This window comes from Sphaerodactylus townsendi, linkage group LG05, assembly GCF_021028975.2.
Source record: "Sphaerodactylus townsendi isolate TG3544 linkage group LG05, MPM_Stown_v2.3, whole genome shotgun sequence".
Classification (NCBI taxonomy): Eukaryota; Metazoa; Chordata; class Lepidosauria; order Squamata; family Sphaerodactylidae; genus Sphaerodactylus; species Sphaerodactylus townsendi.
In genome coordinates this window covers 19,856,365-19,862,407 of record NC_059429.1, presented here as the reverse complement: position 1 = coordinate 19,862,407, position 6,043 = coordinate 19,856,365, and positions in this window count along the sequence as shown.

Sequence of the window (6,043 nt, the reverse complement as noted above, 5' to 3'; positions counted from 1 at the left end):
CAGATTTTTCACCAGCCTCAATTTTCCCTAGCTATGCCTCTGACAGTGACACAATTATGCACATATTGCTGCTTCTCTAGTCATGTTGCCGTAGCTTCACAGATTCAGTGTAGCCTTGAGGGGGCTTATCAGGTCCTTGAACCTACAACAAACGTATGGGCATGAAGAAGTTCTCAGCCAAGCTGGCTAATAGTGAGTGTGGGTGTTTGCAGGAATGAAGCCAAGTTAAAGCAAGCCCGTTTGAAACAGAGTTCTGAACTCTGTTCCCTTGTCTATTTGAAGCAACCTTGGACTTTCTCCTGCGTATGATATCACTGCATCCATCAGTAGCAATAGCAGATGTTTGCTGCCTAGCTGTGGCTCCATTCTATTCTCCCAGGTAATGGAAAACAGCTTTAAGTTTTCCCCATAAATTAAGGTGACCAGATGGTCACCTTTGTAAACCGGGACGGGTGGGTAGGCGGGAAATGGGAGTGCCTCACAAGGCCGCATGCACGGGAGGCTGCCGCACTGCCTTGCCCCCCAGAAGGCAGTGCGGCAGCCTTCCAAAAATCGGGACACTTGTAAAAACCCGCGGGATGCGGGACAAATTGTCTTAAGGCGGGACTGTCCCGCCAAAAGCGGGACGTCTGGTCAGCCTACCATAAATAGACTGATGTTTTTCTATTGTCTGTATCACCAGTTGCTATGTCGGCACAAGTCTGCAAGAACCACATTGCTTCTCTTGCCTTTACTCAGAGGCGTAGGGAGGAAATGGTGCCTGGGGCAACACCTGCTCTGGCCGCCCCCATCCCATCCCCCCATACGCCCCACTTACCTTAGCTGGTGGGAGCCTGCTGCAGGCTGCCCCTCCGCCCTGCCCTGCCAGGCTGCTCCTTCAGCCGTCGGAGGCCAGCTGAAAGAGCAGCCTGGCGGGGTGGAGCCAAGGGGCGCCTGGCAGCGGCCCAGCCAGGCTGCTCCTTCGGCCAGTGGAGGCTCTGCCTGTTGAAGGAGCAGCCTGACAGGGTGGGGCCGAGGGGAGGTGTGTGTGTGTGTGTGTGGGGGGTGATTCTCTTCCCCATGTGACCAGCTGGCGTGCGCCGGGGACATGAGACCCCACATGTCCCCATGAGGGCTCCGCCTCTGTCTTTGCTAACAGCCCAATCCAAAGGGAGGGGGGGGGAGTAGACTGTTGGCTGGGGACAGTGCCCATGACACTGATTCCAAAGGGGGACTTGGCAGCACAGCTGCCAGAAGAGCAGGAGAAAACAGTCGCCTTTTCTTTGGTAGCCCATTGTCCTGAATGGCTGACGCTATGCTTTTTGGATGTAGAATTTCATGACTTGAAATCTTGTACCAGCCTTGATTTTACAAACAGTGTGTATGTCATGTGGTTTCATGGCCCCATGACCAACAGGCAATGTGCCTTCCTTATCAGAGATCACAGGGGCTGTTTGCTTTGCAAAACTCTTCTGTACAGTTGCACTCAAGCAAAGTTTGCTACCCGTTCTATTCCTGTTTCTCAGTGGGCACCAACTCAGATTTTTTTTTTCACGTTACGAATGAGTTAACCAACATTAAACAACTGGCGTGTGCCTGCTTCATTTCTACAATGTGTGTATCAGCTATCTCTTTTGCCTCCCCAGCCATTCTGCACTAGAGCAGACTCAGTACAATACAATACCCCTTATTAGGCATAAGTTTAAAGTTATCTGCGGCCTGACCAGGAGCCATTACACAGGGGTGACAACGAACTGACAAAAATATCAGCGAATCATCACAAGGGAGCAAAAGTTAAATCTTCTATAGAATATTATTTTTTAAAAATAGGAACAAGAATTTACAATGCTGAATACACACACACACACACACACAAGAATATACAATATATATACAATATATATACAAGAATATACAATGCTATATACAAGAATATACAAGAATATACAAGTGTGTATATATACAATATATATATATATACACACACACAAGAATATACAATGCTGAATATATACATATACATATACATATACACATACACACACACACATATATATACACATACATACATACATACATACATACATACATACATACACACATATACACACACACATATACACACACACACACACACACACACACATATTCAGCATTGTAAATTCTTGTTCCTATTTGTTTGCTATTTTGCTGCCAAAAGCAGATGAATAAAGTTTGTTCAGCCTAGAAATCCTGTGCATGTGTATGTATGTATGTACCGTGTTTCCCCGAATATAAGACAGTGTCTTATATTAATTTTTGCTCCCAAAGATGTGCCGTGTCTTATTTTCAGGGGATGTCTTATATTTCTGTATTCTGTTCGTCAGGCATGCTTCCAAACAAAAACTTTGCTACGTCTTACTTTCGGGGGATGCCTTATATTTCGCACTTCAGCAAAACCTCTGCTATGTCTTATTTTCCGGGGATGTCTTATATTCAGGGAAACAGGGTATGTATTTGAAAGTCCACAGTTATAACTCTTATAAAGAATGTGCAGATACCTGTAAAAGAAACTTTGCAACTTCTTCAAGAATCTCTACCATTCTCTACAAGAATCTCAGCATCGCTACTATTGAGAAAGGAAACCAATTTAGATGTTACTGTGACCCAGTGGTGGCATTCAAACAATCTAACAACCGGTTCCGGTGGTGGGATTCAAACAATTTAACAACTGGTTGTTTACAAGCACTATTTGAACAACCGGTTCTGCCGAAGTGGTGCAAACCTGCTGAATCCCACCACTGCTGTGACCCCAGATTTGTCAACGGATACACTGCAGAGGAAGGGGCTTTTACTTTTTTTGGATTTCGGGCAGTCAAATAAAATATGGCTGATTGATTCCAGCTGATTTGAGCAAAGGTCACAGACTCTGTCCTGGAGTGAAATTGACATAAAGCGGCCCAGGGCGATGAATGATGGAAAAACATTAAACCTTGCTAGGGCAGACTCGTAAAGCAGCACAAATGCAGATGTTCCTTCTCACCTCTGGGTTTGCCTTCTTTTAACACACAGCCTGTAATCCTCTGCAATGACATACAGGATCATGCTCCAACACGCATTTTTGGCTTATGCTAGGATTCTCTCTTACCTTGTATAAGACAACCTTGTTGTATTGCTGTTGTTGTCATTTACCATGTTGTACACCGCTTTGAGCCCTCCAGGGGAGGGCGGTATATAAATTAAATTTCAAATAAAAAAAATCAAAAACCAAAAAAGGGGAAGACAACAATATTCCCCTTATGTAAACAACTGTATAGAAGTTGTATAAAGTCACAAAATACTCATGTTAATAACAATATAAAAATTGATTTCCTTTTCATTGGTTGATGAAACAAATAAGAAACGGGTATATCTGAACAATAAAAGGCCAGCATGATGTAGTGGTTAAGAGCAGGTGGATTCTAATCTGGAGAACTGGGTTTGATTCCCATGTATAAATCTTCTTCTTCTTCTTCTTCTTCTTCTTCTTCTTCTTCTTCTTCTTCTTCTTCTTCTTCTTCTTCTTCTTCTTCTTCTTCTTCTTCTTCTTCTTCTTCTTCTTCTTCTTCTTCTTCTTCTTCTTCTTCTTCTTCTTCTTCTTCTCCTCCTTCTCCTCCTCCTCCTCCTCCTCCTCCTCCTCCTCCTCCTCCTCCTCCTCAAAAATAACATAAAGTTCCATCACATTATTGTATGTTATTTTGTTATATTTTCCTATATTATTATGATACAGTAACCAGTTATTGGTACATTTGAGAGACCTATTGAGATTATGTGTTTCTTGTGTGAATGTAAAGTGCCACCAAGTTGCAACCAAGTACAAGTACCTTTAATCGGCATAAAATAAACACATATGTGCAGTCAGAAAGATTTTTAGGTTAAAATGGTAATAGTTAAATTGATGTTATAAAGAGGTAAAACTAGTGAGTGTGGTATAATTCATGCAGGTCTTCACTTTAAAGGTTTAATAATTACATTTTTCATTTTTAAAATCTATGAGAGGTACTGAGCAACCAAGCTGGTAAGTTGTAGCTCTCCATCAGACAGGAGGAGAGCAAGTTGTTTCTTTTTGCTTTGAGTTGTGTTGACCTGGGCCACTGGGGTAATAAATTTCTCCTATAAGTCCTTATAAAGCTGACAGTTAAAGAGTATGTGGGAGAGAGTCTGGCATTTCCCCCCTGCATGCACAAAGGCCGCTTCCGCACATGCAGAATAATGCACTTTCAATCCACTTTCACAATTGTTTGCAAGTGGATTTTGCTGTTCTGCACGGTAAAATCCAGCTGCAAAGTGCATTGGAAGTGGATTGGAAGTGCATTATTCTGCATGTGCGGAAGGGGTGAGGCAGTTTGCCCTTGCCTTCTTCTGCATAACGACTCTGGATTTCCTTGGTGGTCTCCTATCCAACTACCAATCCGGGCCATTACAGTAGTCATAGTCTACATTGTGCCTGGGTGGTGCATTTACTTGTGGTATGGAAGACGAACTGTGTAAAGAGTTAAAATAAAAAGGTTTAAGTCTTGCAAACTCAGCCCCAGGAAGCATTTGAAGGGTTGCCTCTGCTTGCCAGCAAAGACATGGCATTCATTACCACCAAGCCCCCCTTGTTTCCTGAGGCTTCCAGGCAGTAATTTGGGGAACCCTGTTCATGTTTCAATTGCCCAGCCCCATGGACAGATACTCCAAGCATCCAATGAAGTTAGCGCCCACAATGTTACACCCAGTGGTGGGATCCAAAATTTTTAGTAACAGGTTCCCTCGCCAGCCCCCCCTCAGCAAAGGGGGCGGAGGCGTACCTAGGCAAACCTGAGCCCTGGGCAAAACCTGAGTTTTATGCCCCCCCATGGACAGCCACCCCACCACAACCCCCCCCCCCCCAATTTTGCACCCGGTCATTTCTAAATCATCATCACATTATAGAAAATGCCCCAACTCACAAATCTGAACACAGCAATGGTGAAACACACAGGTTCTTTGATAGAGACTGGTGAGATAAACGGTACGAAAGGCTGAGAATCAATGAATTGCAGTACCTGGAAGGGATTAACCCAGTTCAGGGAGTTACTTTATTAGTCGCAATTGCTATATGGAACCTTCATGTTCAAAGGCAGTATGCCTCTCGGGGAGGCGAGGGCGTGGAGATGGAAAAACGGACCCAATTAGTAACCCCCTCTCGGCACACACAAATAATTAGTAATCCACTCTCGGGAACTGGTGAGAACCTGCTGGATCCCACCTCTGGTTACACCGGAATAAAAGTTACACTGGAATAAAAGTTTTGTGTCCAGATGTTCTGCTTGGCTTCGATTTGGGCCAGGGGGAGGGCGTCCGTATCTCCCCCTGTTCTGCACCCATCCTCTGGAGGGTTTTCTCCATGTGGCAGACTCAGCAGTGTCCATGCAGACAAGACTGGGGGTGGCGGAGGAGACCAACAAAAAGCAGGCGGTGCAAAGTCACTCACTCCCCTGCCACGTTAAGTTCACCTCTCGGAACGTGTGAATGCGCAACTCGGGAGTCAGGACCATGCAGAGCTTTATTATTTTATTATTATCTATTTCATCGGTGTCAAACTCGTGGCCCTCCAGATGTTATGGACAACAGTTCCCATCATCCCCTGCCAGCAGGATGCCATAACATCGGGAGGGCCGCGAGTTTGACACCTGTGATCTGTTGGATTCAGAGGCGGGATCCAACCAGTTCTCACCACTTCTCTAGAAGTGGTTACTAATTTTTTCTGAGTGCCGAGAAGGGGTTACTAAAGCAATAGGGGCTGGAGGTGTGTGTGTGTGTGTGGTGGTGCCACTGTTTGAATCCCACCACCATGGAAACCTGTAATTAAAATGTTTGGATCCCACCACTGATTGGATTCCCTATCCCGCCTCTTCCCGAAGGCCTGCCTGGGGAGGGGGAATTGGCTGAGCTGGTGGCACTCATGCCAGCCAAAATACTGGGCGTGGTGGGGGGAAGCGGAGTGGGTATGGTTGCCAACTCTGGGTTAGAAAATTCCTGGAGCTTTGGAGCAATGCTGTTGGATATCTACACGTGCGCA